The following is a 14,001-nucleotide window of genomic DNA, read 5'->3' as shown; positions in this document are numbered from 1 at the left end:
ACCTGAGATCCTTTGGCATTTCCTTGGTTTTAGGACACTTTCAAGGGGGTAGCAAAACTGGTGTTTCTGACCACTCTTTGCATAAGGGCCATAACCTACTATCAGCCCATAGCAAAGAGCTCCAGGGTCGCTATGGTTCCCTTATAAAAGCTATACTCTGGAAGCCATTCCTCAAGAAAATGAAGGCAGAGGGCAAAGGACTAGTTACCAGTCATGCCTGTGGCCAACCTGCTGCTGATCTTTTCCATGTGACTGACTTACCATGTCTTGTTTTATAGCGTGTCTCTGTGTGGAGGTGGCCACCTTGGCAGAGGCAGGGATTTGCTTCCTCATGTCAGGAAGCTACCAGCAAGGAGAAGAGTGAGCGCCACAGTAGTGACATCACCAAACTTCACTCCAATTCCCCTGCAACTAGAATTCAGAGATTGCAATGCCTTAGATCTCACACAACACACACACAGCTAAGCGGCTGCGTTGAAAGGAGTGCTCGGGCACGCTTGCATACCAGGAAGTGTGCTACTATTTTTAAGAGGAATTTCAGGCCAAAGATATATTTTTCAGGGTACTTCTTAGAAACAAAATGAGTCAATGTTTCCTACAATATAGCAAAGTTGACTTTTTGAGTTCTGTTCAACTTTGAAGGCTCTATTGCATTCCTTTGCGTTGTGTGAGGCACGTTCCAAAGTCTGGCTTTTAGAAAGTCAGTATCTGATCTCATATTACAAAATGGTTCCACTGGGGGTTGAACCCAGGACCTTCTGCGTGTAAAGCAGACATGATAACCGCTACACTATGGAACCTGTGAAAAGTGTGCCTAATTGTCAATTTTTCAGAAAGGTAAGGGTTACAAACCAAAGAATGCTTGCATCCTATAGGTCAATCTGAGATCCTTTGGCATTTCTTTGGTTTTAGGACACTTTCAAGGTTGTAGCAAAATTGGTGTTTCTGACCACTCTTTGCATAAGGGCCATAACCTAGTATCATCCCATAGCAAAGAGCTCCAGGGTCGCTATGGTTCCCTTATAACAGCTATACTCTGGAAGCCGTTCCTCAAGAAAAAGAAGGCAGAGGGCAAAGGACTGGTTACCAGTCATGCCTGTGGCCACCCTGCTGCTGATCTTTTCCATGTGACTGACTTACCATGTCTTGTTTTATAGCGTGTCTCTGTGTGGAGGTGGCCACCTTGGCAGAGGCAGGGATTTGCTTCCTCATGTCAGGAAGCTGCCAGCAAGGAGAAGAGTGAGCACCACAGTAGTGACATCACCAAACTTCACTCCAATTCCCCTGCAACTAGAATTCAGAGTTTGCAATGCCTTAGATCTCACACAACACACACACAGCTAAGCGGCTGCGTTGAAAGGAGTGCTTGGGCACGCTTGCATACCAGGAAGTGTGCTACTATTTTTAGGAGGAATTTCAGGCCAAAGATATATTTTTCAGGGTACTTCTTAGAAACAAAATGAGTCAATGTTTCCTACAATATAGCAAAGTTGACTTTTTGAGTTCTGTTCAACTTTGAAGGCTCTATTGCATTCCTTTGCGTTGTGTGAGGCACGTTCCAAAGTCTGACTTTTAGAAAGTCAGTATCTGATCTCATATTACAAAATGTTTCCACTGGGGGTTGAACCCAGGACCTTCTGCGTGTAAAGCAGACGTGATAACCGCTTCACTATGGAACCTGTGAAAAGTGTGCCTAATTGTCAATTTTTCAGAAAGGTAAGGGTTAAAAACCAAAGAATGCTTGCATCCTATAGGTCAATCTGAGATCCTTTGGCATTTCTATGGTTTTAGGACACTTTCAAGGGTGTAGCAAAACTGGTGTTTCTGACCACTCTTTGCATAAGGGCCATGACCTAGTATCAGCCCATAGCAAAGAGCTCCAGGGTAGCTATGGTTCCCTTATAAAAGCTATACTCTGGAAGCCGTTCCTCAAGAAAATGAAGGCAGAGGGCAAAGGACTAGTTACCAGTCATGCCTGTGGCCTCCCTGCAGCTGATCTTTTCCCCGTGACTGACTTACCATGTCTTGTTTTATAGCGTGTCTCTGTGTAAAGGTGGCCACCTTGGTAGAGGAAGGGCTTTGCTTCCTCATGTCAGAAAGCCACCAGCAAGGAGAAGACTGAGCACCACAGTAGTGACATCACCAAACTTCACTCCAATACCCCTGAGACTAGAAGTCAGAGTTTGCAAAGCCTTATATCTCACACAACACACACACAGCTATGCGGCTGCATCGAAAGGAGTGCTTGGGCACGCTTGCATACCAGGAAGTGCGCTACTATTTTTAAGAGGAATTTCAGGCCAAAGATATATTTTTCGGGGTACTGCTTAGAAACAATTAACATGAGTCAATGTTTCCTACAATATAGCAAAGGTTGACTTTTTGAGTTCTGTTCAACTTTGAAGGCTCTATTGCATTCCTTTGCGTTGTGTGAGGCACGTTCCAAAGTCTGACTTTTAGAAAGTCAGTATCTGATCTCATATTCCAAAATGGTTCCACTGGAGGTTGAACCCAGGACCTTCTGCGTGTAAAGCAGACGTGATAACCGCTACACTATAGAACCTGTGAAAACTTTGCCTAATTGTCAATTTTTCAGAAAGGGATGGGTTAAACACCAAAGATTGCTTGCATCCTATAGGTCAACCTGAGATCCTTTGGCATTTCCTTGGTTTTAGGACACTTTCAAGGGGGTAGCAAAACTGGTGTTTCTGACCACTCTTTGCATAAGGGCCATGACCTAGTATCAGCCCATAGCAAAGAGCTCCAGAGTCGCTATAGTTCCCTTATAACAGCTATACTCTGGAAGCTGTTACTCAAGAAAAGGAAGGCAGAGGGCAAAGGACTAGTTACCAGTCATGCCTGTGGCCTTCCTGCAGCTGATCTTTTCCCCATGGCTGGCTTACCTTGCCTTATTTTATAGCGTGTATCTGTGTAGAGGTGGCCACCTTGATAGAGGCAGGGCTTTGCTTCCTCATGTCAGAAAGCCACCAGCAAGGAGAAGAGTGAGCACCACAGTAGTGACATCACCAAACTTTACTCCAATACCCCTGAGACTAGAAGTCAGTGTTTGCAAAGCCTTATATCTCACACAACACACACACAGCTATGCGGCTGTATCGAAAGGAGTGCTTGGGCTCGCTTGCATACCAGGAAGTGCACTACTATTTTTAAGAGGAATTTCAGGCCAAAGATATATTTTTCAGGGTACTGCTTAGAAACAATTAACATGTGTCAATGTTTCCTACAATATAGCAAAGGTTGACTTTTTGAGTTCCGTTCAACTTTGAAAGCTCTATTGCTTTTCTTTATGTTTTGTGAGGCACGTTCCAAAGTCTGACTTTCGGAAAGTCAGTATCTGATCTCATATTACAAAATGGTTCCACTGGGGGTTGAACCCAGGACCTTCTGCGTGTAAAGCAGACGTGATAACCGCTACACTATAGAACCTGTAAAAAAAGTGTACCTAATTGTCAATTTTTCAGAAAGGGAAGGGTTAAACACCAAAGATTGCTTGCATCCTATAGGTCAACCTGAGATCCTTTGGCATTTCCTTGGTTTTAGGACACTTTCAAGGGGGTAGCAAAACTGGTGTTTCTGACCACTCTTTGCATAAGGGCCATAACCTACTATCAGCCCATAGCAAAGAGCTCCAGGGTCGCTATGGTTCCCTTATAAAAGCTATACTCTGGAAGCCATTCCTCAAGAAAATGAAGGCAGAGGGCAAAGGACTAGTTACCAGTCATGCCTGTGGCCACCCTGCTGCTGATCTTTTCCATGTGACTGACTTACCATGTCTTGTTTTATAGCGTGTCTCTGTGTGGAGGTGGCCACCTTGGCAGAGGCAGGGATTTGCTTCCTCATGTCAGGAAGCTGCCAGCAAGGAGAAGAGTGAGCACCACAGTAGTGACATCACCAAACTTCACTCCAATTCCCCTGCAACTAGAATTCAGAGATTGCAATGCCTTAGATCTCACACAACACACACACAGCTAAGCGGCTGCGTTGAAAGGAGTGCTTGGGCACGCTTGCATACCAGGAAGTGTGCTACTATTTTTAAGAGGAATTTCAGGCCAAAGATATATTTTTCAGGGTACTTCTTAGAAACAACATGAGTCAATGTTTCCTACAATATAGCAAAGTTGACTTTTTGAGTTCTGTTCAACTTTGAAGGCTCTATTGCATTCCTTTGCGTTGTGTGAGGCACGTTCCAAAGTCTGACTTTTAGAAAGTCAGTATCTGATCTCATATTACAAAATGGTTCCACTGGGGGTTGAACCCAGGACCTTCTGCGTGTAAAGCAGACGTGATAACCGCTACACTATGGAACCTGTGAAAAGTGTGCCTAATTGTCAATTTTTCAGAAAGGTAAGGGTTAAAAACCAAAGAATGCTTGCATCCTATAGGTCAATCTGAGATCCTTTGGCATTTCTTTGGTTTTAGGACACTTTCAAGGTTGTAGCAAAATTGGTGTTTCTGACCACTCTTTGCATAAGGGCCATAACCTAGTATCAGCCCATAGCAAAGAGCTCCAGGGTCGCTATGGTTCCCTTATAACAGCTATACTCTGGAAGCCGTTACTCAAGAAAATGAAGGCAGAGGGCCAAGGAATAGTTACCAGTCATGGCTGTAGCCTTACTGCAGCTGATCTTTTCCCCATGGCTGGTTTACCTTGTCTTGTTTTATAGCGTGTATCTGTGTAGAGGTGGCCACCTTGATAGAGGCAGGGCTTTGCTTCCTCATGTCAGAAAGCCACCAGCAAGGAGAAGAGTGAGCACCACAGTAGTAACATCACCAAACTTCACTCCAATACCCCTGAGACTAGAAGTCAGAGTTTGCAAAGCCTTACAACACACACACAGCTATGCGGCTGCATCGAAAAGAGTGCTTGGGCACGATTGCATACCAGGAACTGCGCTACTATTTTTAAGAGGAATTTCAGGCCAAAGATATATTTTTCAGGGTACTGCTTAGAAACAATTAACATGAGTCAATGTTTTCTACAATATAGCAAAGGTTGACTTTTTGAGTTCCGTTCAACTTTGAAGGCTCTATTGCATTCCTTTGCGTTGTGTGAGGCACGTTCCAAAGTCTGACTTTTAGAAAGTCAGTATCTGATCTCATATTACAATATGTTTCCACTGGGGGTTGAACCCAGGACCTTCTGCGTGTAAAGCAGACGTGATAACCGCTACACTATGGAACCTGTGAAAAGTGTGCCTAATTGTCAATTTTTCAGAAAGGTAAGGGTTAAAAACCAAAGAATGCTTGCATCCTATAGGTCAATCTGAGATCCTTTGGCATTTCTATGGTTTTAGGACACTTTCAAGGGTGTAGCAAAACTGGTGTTTCTGACCACTCTTTGCATAAGGGCCATGACCTAGTATCAGCCCATAGCAAAGAGCTCCAGAGTCGCTATGGTTCCCTTATAACAGCTATACTCTGGAAGCCGTTACTCAAGAAAAGGAAGGCAGAGGGCAAAGGACTAGTTACCAGTCATGCCTGTGGCCTCCCTGCAGCTGATCTTTTCCCCATGGCTGGCTTACCTTGTCTTGTTTTATACCGTGTATCTGTGTAGAGGTGGCCACCTTGATAGAAGCAGGGCTTTGCTTCCTCATGTCAGAAAGCCACCAGCAAGGAGAAGAGTGAGCACCACAGTAGTGACATCACCAAACTTCACTCCAATACCCCTAAGACTAGAAGTCAGAGTTTGCAAAGCCTTATATCTCACACAACACACACACAGCTATGCGGCTGCATCGAAAGGAGTTCTTGGGCACGCTTGCATACCAGGAAGTGCGCTACTATTTTTAAGAGGAATTTCAGGCCAAAGATATATTTTTCAGGGTACTGCTTATAAACAATTAACATGTGTCAATGTTTCCTACAATATAGCAAAGGTTGACTTTTTGAGTTCCGTTCAACTTTGAAAGCTCTATTGCTTTTCTTTATGTTTTGTGAGGCACGTTCCAAAGTCTGACTTTCAGAAATTCAGTATCTGATCTCATATTACAAAAGGGTTCCACTGGGGGTTGAACCCAGGACCTTCTGCGTGTAAAGCAGACGTGATAACCCCTACACTATAGAACCTGTAAAAAGTTTGCCTAATTGTCAATTTTTCAGAAAGGGAAGGGTTAAACACCAAAGATTGCTTGTATCCTATAGGTGAATCTGAGATCCTTTGGCATTTCTTTGGTTTTAGGACACTTTCAAGGGTGTAGCAAAACTGGTGTTTCTAACCACTCTTTGCATAAGGGCCATGACCTAGTATCAGCCCATAGCAAAGAGCTCCAGGGTAGCTATGGTTCCCTTATAAAAGCTATACTCTGGAAGACATTCCTCAAGAAAATGAAGGCAGAGGGAAAAGGACTAGTTACCAGTCATGCCTGTGGCCTCCCTGCAGCTGATCTTTTCCCCGTGACTGACTTACCATGTCTTGTTTTATAGCGTGTCTCTGTGTAAAGGTGGCCACCTTGGTAGAGGAAGGGCTTTGCTTCCTCATGTCAGAAAGCCACCAGCAAGGAGAAGACTGAGCAACACAGTAGTGACATCACCAAACTTCACTCCAATACCCCTGAGACTAGAAGTCAGTGTTTGCAAAGCCTTATATCTCACACAACACACACACAGCTATGCGGCTGCATCGAAAGGAGTGCTTGGGCACGATTGCATACCAGGAACTGCGCTACTATTTTTAAGAGGAATTTCAGGCCAAAGATATATTTTTCAGGGTACTGCTTAGAAACAATTAACATGAGTCAATGTTTCCTACAATATAGCAAAGGTTGACTTTTTGAGTTCTGCTCAACTTTGAAGGCTCTATTGCATTCCTTTGCGTTGTGTGAGGCACGTTCCAAAGTCTGACTTTTAGAAAGTCAGTATCTGATCTCATATTCCAAAATGGTTCCACTGGGGGTTGAACCCAGGACCTTCTGCGTGTAAAGCAGACGTGATAACCGCTACACTGTGGAACCTGTGAAAAGTGTGCCTAATTGTCAATTTTTCAGAAAGGGAAGGGTTAAACACCAAAGATTGCTTGCATCCTATAGGTCAACCTGAGATCCTTTGGCATTTCCTTGGTTTTAGGACACTTTCAAGGGGGTAGCAAAACTGGTGTTTCTGACCACTCTTTGCATAAGGGCCATAACCTACTATCAGCCCATAGCAAAGAGCTCCAGGGTCGCTATGGTTCCCTTATAAAAGCTATACTCTGGAAGCCATTCCTCAAGAAAATGAAGGCAGAGGGCAAAGGACTAGTTACCAGTCATGCCTGTGGCCACCCTGCTGCTGATCTTTTCCCCGTGACTGACTTACCATGTCTTGTTTTATAGCGTGTCTCTGTGTGGAAGTGGCCACTTTGGTAGAGGCAGGGATTTGCTTCCTCATGTCAGGAATCTGCCAGCAAGGAGAAGAGTGAGCACCACAGTAGTGACATCACCAAACTTCACTCCAATTCCCCTGCAACTAGAATTCAGAGATTGCAATGCCTTAGATCTCACACAACACACACACAGCTAAGTGGCTGCGTTGAAAGGAGTGCTTGGGCACGCTTGCATACCAGGAAGTGTGCTACTATTTTTAAGAGGAATTTCAGGCCAAAGATATATTTTTCAGGGTACTTCTTAGAAACAACATGAGTCAATGTTTCCTACAATATAGCAAAGGTTGACTTTTTGAGTTCCGTTCAACTTTGAAGGCTCTATTGCATTCCTTTGCATTGTGTGAGGCACGTTCCAAAGTCTGACTTTCAGAAAGTCAGTATCTGATCTCATATTACAAAATGGTTCCACTGGGGGTTGAACCCAGGACCTTCTGCGTGTAAAGCAGACATGATGACTGCTACACTATGGAACCTGTGGAAAGCTTGCCAGATTCTCAATTTTTCAGAAAGGTGTTAAATTCCAAAGAATGCTTGCATCCTTTAGGTCAATCTGAGATCCTTTGGCATTTCTTTGGTTTTAGGACACTTTCAAGGGTGTAGCAAAACTGGTGTTTCTGACCACTCTTTGCATAAGGGTCATGACCTAGTATCAGCCCATAGCAAAGAGCTCCAGGGTCGCTATGGTTCCCTTATAAAAGCTATACTCTGGAAGCCGTTCCTCAAGAAAAGGAAGGCAGAGGGCAAAGGACTAGTTACCAGTTATGCCTGTGGCCACCCTGCAGCTGATCTTTTCCCCATGGCTGGCTTACCTTGTCTTGTTTTATAGCGTGTCTCTGTGTGGAGGTGGCCACCTCGGTAGAGACAGGGATCTGCTTCCTCATGTCAGAAAGCCACCAGCAAGGAGAAGAGTGAGCACCACAGTAGTGACATCACCAAACTTCACTCCAATTCCCCTGAGACTAGAAGTCAGAGTTTGCAAAGCCTTATATCTCACACAACACACACACAGCTATGCGGCTGGGATAAAGAAAGGACGAAAGGCTAACACTGCAGCCACAGGAGTGCTTTGAGATACTTGCATACCAGGAAATGCCCTGCTATTTTTAGAAGGAATTTAAGGCCAAAGAAAACATTTTCAGGGTACAGCTTAGGAACAATTAACACTGTGCAATGTAGGCATTGTTTAACACGAAGCTGTGCCCATTATGTGCCCACATTGTATTGCACACGACTACTCATCTGCATGTCCATGTAGTGCCATTTTATATTAGTTTCATTCTCCAATTAACTAGATTGCCACCTATCATTGACACTATGCCCATTTGGTTGGTCTTCATAGGTAATGTGTACCCATCAAGAGAACCTGTATAGAAATACAGGGATTGCTCTGTGCATCACCCCCTAGCATGTGGCAATGCCATGTATTTGCCGCCTTTCTAGTTATGGTACTATGACACATTTTGCCCCCTTTCCGATCTCAAGGCTATACTGATTAGAGATTAGAGTGTGTACCCGATATGACAATCGCTCCACAGTTGCATCCCGATTCTGGTGCCACTACTCTCCCCCTCCCAGGTCCGGTTATAGCAATCAGAGCCCCACCGGGAGCCTGGTCCCAGTATCAGTACAGACCTCTCTGTGGCTGGGTCCATCCCTTCTCTACTTAGCGCTGTAGTGGCGGCTGGAGCCGGCCCTGGACTGACAGCTCACATTTCTGCCAATCATTAAATTGCTGCTCGTTGCTTTGGGGGGGGGGGGGGGGGCGCCTGCCACCTGCTGGGCACAGGGAACAGTGCAGTAAGAGGGGAGAGCGTTTCTACTCTGTATCATGCATCATTCCCCAGCCATGTCCCATGCACATGAGGCTCCCTTCACCAAGCATCAGCACCAACACAAGGGCTTTCGATGGGCAGGGAGGGTTTTTAGTAGTATGCCTCCCTTGCTCTTCCTTGTATCCTGTGTGTGTGTGTGAGACACGTGTACATATATGTATATATAATAATATGTAGTAGTCTGTAGTTTGTTTCTCTTGCTCTTACTTACATGTTGCAATGCTAGATGAATTGTCCGTGGAAACGTGAGAGGAGTGTTAGGAGTAGAGGTAAGTGCCATGGAAGTCGTAGTGGTGGAATGGAAGGAGCCCTCCTCTCCTCCTACTTGTGGCTCCTGTGGGGTTGTTGGCTGGGCAAAGCTTTATCCTGTGTGCTGCTTGGCGGGCCGTCTGACTCCTTCCCAGCGATCTGCCTGGCAGCAGCATCATCATCAGAGTACACAGAGACCCATCCACGTCATCAGTAGGGGCCCCAACTCATCCCGACATGAGAGTGATGATCCCCCCTTCCCCTATAGAAGTGTATGGAAGTGCAGAGCCGGGGCGGTGCGCCCGCAATGCCCACCTATCAAATCATGCCATATGGTGTTGACAGGCGGCAGTGCCATGGCCCTGTGTGTGGATGACAATGGGCAGAGGGGGGAACTAAACAAACGATGGGGGAGAGGTGTAGTTCAGGAATATTAATAGCCCAGTCAGGAGAAGAATAAAGCCAGGATTCAGCAATACCAATTAGATCATAGTTCTCCTTGTGCACCAGAGCTTCCAACTCATCTGTTTTGCTTGGCAGACTTCTGGCATTGTTGAATCTATGCCACAAAGAATTAAGGCAAAAGTCTGTCCAACCCAATACTAACAATGTCTACCTAATAAAGTGGCTGGTGAGTGTATGTGTATATATATATAGATCGATCGATCGATCGATCGATCGATCTATCTATCTATCTATCTATCTATCTATCTATCTATCTATCTATCTATCTATCTATCTATCTATCTATCTATCTATCTATCTATCGATATATATATATATATATATATATATATATATATATATATATATATATATATATATATATATATATTCCAAATAGTTGTGGGGAACAGCACAATGGATGTGGTTTGAGTGGAAAGCAAATAAAAAAAAATCAATCAAGGATTCCTGCACTTATTACATTTCATTTAAATTTAATTTATTATAAAGAATTCACATACTATGTTCTACATTTTTGTTAATAGTTGTAATCTTTTTTCTTTTGTGGACTTATAATAAATTTTAAGTGCAACAATCCTTGATTTATTTTTTATAAAGTAGATAGATAGATAGATAGATAGATAGATAGATAGATAGATAGATGGATGGATAGGTAGGTATATGGATTTATTTTATTTATTTTTGGCATTTTTATAAGGTTCAAAAGAAAGGAAAGAAGTATTATTAGCAGTAGCACATATATATAACTTCTGTAAATCAACTGCCGGTGTGTCATGGGTGTCAGAAGGCAGAGATTGTCCTGCTTTCAAAAAGTCAAGACCTTCATTGCAGCAAAGGTAGCTGTTTTGTGTATTGCATTTAAATATAAAACATCTTTGAAAAACAAAAAATAGAAAAAAAAGAAAAGGTAATAAAAAGAAAAGCCACTAACATAAAAAACAGAAGTGGAAAACAAAAAAAACAACAAAGTGGTTCCACTGGGGCTCGAACCCAGGACCTTCTGCGTGTAAAGCAGACGTGATAACCGCTACACTATGGAACCAGCTGATATCCTGACATCTTGCAGTCTCTACTGTGTGTGTCATGTCAGAGCTCCCCCTACTGGATCAGCTGATGACTTGCCACTTTTCCTTTCTTTTTTTTTTAGCTGATAGTACATAAACATTATTGAAAATCTAAAACAGTGTTTCTAAAACTTTATGCAGGTAAGGTGCCCTTTACAATTCTGCACAATCTCAGGGCACCCAATTCTAAAATGTAAAAGGCTAAACCTATGATTTTTACATAATCCAGCTACATCCACACATAGGACACCCAACGTTAGAGGTGATTTATTCTTCCAAAGTAAACACACCTTTGCACACTGGTACTGACTAGTGTTCCAATGTTTCTGTTCTCCCTCAATCAGCTAATGTGACCCCAGCGCTGACAAAAAAGGGCGGGGGGAGGGGCAAACAAGGATGCTGTTCAGGTGCCTGATGTCCTCCTTATCAACAGATGACTTTGCTGCTTGTTAGGACCCCAGCAGCTCGAAGGTTGTAATGGTGCACAATGAAATCCTGTGGCTTTGTGTAACTATAAGGCAAGCTTGATCCACCTGCTTGCTTGTACGTTTGGGCAATTTTTAGGCATTTTGACAAGGCACAAATATATATATAGTGTAGCGCTATGTGTATGGGTAGATCAAGGTGAGATGTTAAAATCGAGCCATCTAGCAATGGCCAGAAAACAAACAAAAAATTAATTTAAAAGGTGAATTAAAAAAGGGGATTTAGTTACACAAATACAAAATCATATATAGAGCATAATGGAATACACCTGTGAAAAAGTGAAAACACAAACACAATATAAATCAACCTTAAATAAAGTCCATGTAAATAAGATGTGTCCTTGATGAAAATCAAAAAAGCCACCACCAACAATCTCTGAGGGTAAGTTGATGAGGGCAGCAACAGGGTGTTACTGGTGGATGAAACAGAGGAACACCAAATCCAATGTGACGTCTATGTATGTGTCAGAACCACCACCATAACATCTGAGGAGGCTTACCGGACGTAGAGGACTTGGAAAGACATACGTCTTGCAAGTCACAAAAAGCTTGTTTAGCCACCGGGGCTAGCAGGGTGAAAACATCAGGTATCCAAAACTTCAATAAGTGAGGAGGGAAGATCTGTAGGCAGCTTCAACCGTCCAGAGGTATCAGCAGACCGTCCGGATGTATAATTGGAACCATGAGAGAAAGAAGACTCACATGGCGTGATATCGTTTTAAAAGGCATGCATTTATTAAAACATTAAAAGAAAAGCACTCACATGGTATACGATCATAAACAGCTTAAATGATATCGGACGCGGTGATCATAGGAGGTCCACCCAACATGTTTCGGCTAATCAGCCTTAGGCTGATTAGCCGAATCATGTTGGGTGGACCTCCTATGATCACCGCGTCCGATATCATTTAAGCTGTTTATGATCGTATACCATGTGAGTGCTTTTCTTTTAATGTTTTAATAAATGCATGCCTTTTAAAACGATATCACGCCATGTGAGTCTTCTTTCTCTCATGGTTCCAATTATACATCCGGACGGTCTGCTGATACCTCTGGACGGTTGAAGCTGCCTACAGATCTTCCCTCCTCACTTATTGAAGTTTTGGATACCTGATGTTTTCACCCTGCTAGCCCCGGTGGCTAAACAAGCTTTTTGTGACTTGCAAGACGTATGTCTTTCCAAGTCCTCTACGTCCGGTAAGCCTCCTCAGATGTTATGGTGGTGGTTCTGACACATACATAGACGTCACATTGGATTTGGTGTTCCTCTGTTTCATCCACCAGTAACACCCTGTTGCTGCCCTCATCAACTTACCCTCAGAGATTGTTGGTGGTGGCTTTTTTGATTTTCATCAAGGACACATCTTATTTACATGGACTTTATTTAAGGTTGATTTATATTGTGTTTGTGTTTTCACTTTTTCACAGGTGTATTCCATTATGCTCTATATATGATTTTGTATTTGTGTAACTAAATCCCCTTTTTTAATTCACCTTTTAAATTAATTTTTTGTTTGTTTTCTGGCCATTGCTAGATGGCTCGATTTTAACATCTCACCTTGATCTACCCATACACATAGCGCTACACTATATATATATTTGTTGAATTTTTTACTTCTTTGTCTTAGAGGTGTGTTAGCTGCTTACTGTATTATATTCCTTTAGCATCTCTGTAGCAGCGCTGTACTTATCCTTTATCTGTTTCCAATTTTGACAAGGCACCCCTTGATCTACCCATACACATAGCGCTACACTATATATATATTTGTTGAATTTTTTACTTCTTTGTCTTAGAGGTGTGTTAGCTGCTTACTGTATTATATTCCTTTAGCATCTCTGTAGCAGCGCTGTACTTATCCTTTATCTGTTTCCAATTTTGACAAGGCACCCCTGAAAAAACCTGAAGGCACCCAGCTTGAAAAAAGGCTGATCTAATATCTGTTGATATCGTTATCCCATAGTCACTGCTACCCAGATTCTGAAAAATCCCCCCTTCCCACCGCCCTCTGGTGCCTCTCTGGTGCTCTCCCTTTCGATCTGGAACCCGGATTACCGATCTGGTGGCAGCGCCAGATTACCATAGAGCTGACCATGGCTCGGATGGTACCTGGCCATCTCTATGACCGTGGGAGACCGGAAGTGACATCATGATGTCACTTCCGGCTCTGGCAGATGTAAACACTGACAGTTTTTTTTTCCCTGGAAAGCAGAGATCGATGTTTTTTTTTTAAATCTTATGCTTTCCAGGGTGGAGGAGATATCTGGGGTCTTTCAAATTTGGTTGTTAGTGAACGTAACGAATACTAATTTATCCAAAGTTACGAATTATCTGAAATAATGAATGGCATATCTAAACAAAAGGAACGTAACAAATTAATAATAAATAACAATAATAAAAACAAACTTTTTATTATTATTATTTATTATTAATTAGTTCCGTTTCATTTGTATAGATACGGCATTCGTTATTTCAGATAATTTGTAACTTCGGATAAATTCGTATTCGTCACGTTCACTAACAACCAAAT

At 42.9% G+C, this 14,001-nt stretch overlaps 10 non-coding genes across 10 annotated transcripts; all 10 read right to left on the bottom strand.

Annotated features, from left to right (window-relative positions):
• Positions 1 to 727: 727 nt before the first annotated feature.
• Positions 728 to 800, bottom strand: TRNAV-UAC (transfer RNA valine (anticodon UAC)). Its single transcript has one exon. It is a non-coding gene; the product is annotated as a tRNA-Val (tRNA).
• Positions 801 to 1,606: 806 nt separating this feature from the next.
• Positions 1,607 to 1,679, bottom strand: TRNAV-UAC (transfer RNA valine (anticodon UAC)). Its single transcript has one exon. It is a non-coding gene; the product is annotated as a tRNA-Val (tRNA).
• Positions 1,680 to 2,490: 811 nt separating this feature from the next.
• TRNAV-UAC (transfer RNA valine (anticodon UAC)) lies at positions 2,491 to 2,563 on the bottom strand. Its single transcript has one exon. It is a non-coding gene; the product is annotated as a tRNA-Val (tRNA).
• An 811-nt stretch (positions 2,564 to 3,374) lies between these two features.
• On the bottom strand, positions 3,375 to 3,447 carry TRNAV-UAC (transfer RNA valine (anticodon UAC)). Its single transcript has one exon. It is a non-coding gene; the product is annotated as a tRNA-Val (tRNA).
• An 808-nt stretch (positions 3,448 to 4,255) lies between these two features.
• Positions 4,256 to 4,328, bottom strand: TRNAV-UAC (transfer RNA valine (anticodon UAC)). Its single transcript has one exon. It is a non-coding gene; the product is annotated as a tRNA-Val (tRNA).
• An 802-nt stretch (positions 4,329 to 5,130) lies between these two features.
• TRNAV-UAC (transfer RNA valine (anticodon UAC)) lies at positions 5,131 to 5,203 on the bottom strand. The gene has a single exon. It is a non-coding gene; the product is annotated as a tRNA-Val (tRNA).
• Positions 5,204 to 6,014: 811 nt separating this feature from the next.
• On the bottom strand, positions 6,015 to 6,087 carry TRNAV-UAC (transfer RNA valine (anticodon UAC)). The gene has a single exon. It is a non-coding gene; the product is annotated as a tRNA-Val (tRNA).
• Positions 6,088 to 6,898: 811 nt separating this feature from the next.
• On the bottom strand, positions 6,899 to 6,971 carry TRNAV-UAC (transfer RNA valine (anticodon UAC)). The gene has a single exon. It is a non-coding gene; the product is annotated as a tRNA-Val (tRNA).
• An 807-nt stretch (positions 6,972 to 7,778) lies between these two features.
• TRNAV-UAC (transfer RNA valine (anticodon UAC)) lies at positions 7,779 to 7,851 on the bottom strand. The gene has a single exon. It is a non-coding gene; the product is annotated as a tRNA-Val (tRNA).
• Positions 7,852 to 10,893: 3,042 nt separating this feature from the next.
• TRNAV-UAC (transfer RNA valine (anticodon UAC)) lies at positions 10,894 to 10,966 on the bottom strand. The gene has a single exon. It is a non-coding gene; the product is annotated as a tRNA-Val (tRNA).
• Between the last annotated feature and the right edge of the window lie 3,035 nt (positions 10,967 to 14,001).

This window comes from Aquarana catesbeiana, linkage group LG09, assembly GCF_042186555.1.
Source record: "Aquarana catesbeiana isolate 2022-GZ linkage group LG09, ASM4218655v1, whole genome shotgun sequence".
Lineage (NCBI taxonomy): Eukaryota > Metazoa > Chordata > Amphibia > Anura > Ranidae > Aquarana > Aquarana catesbeiana.
The sequence above is the reverse complement of the archived record's forward strand: the minus strand, read 5'-3'. Positions and strand labels throughout refer to the sequence as shown.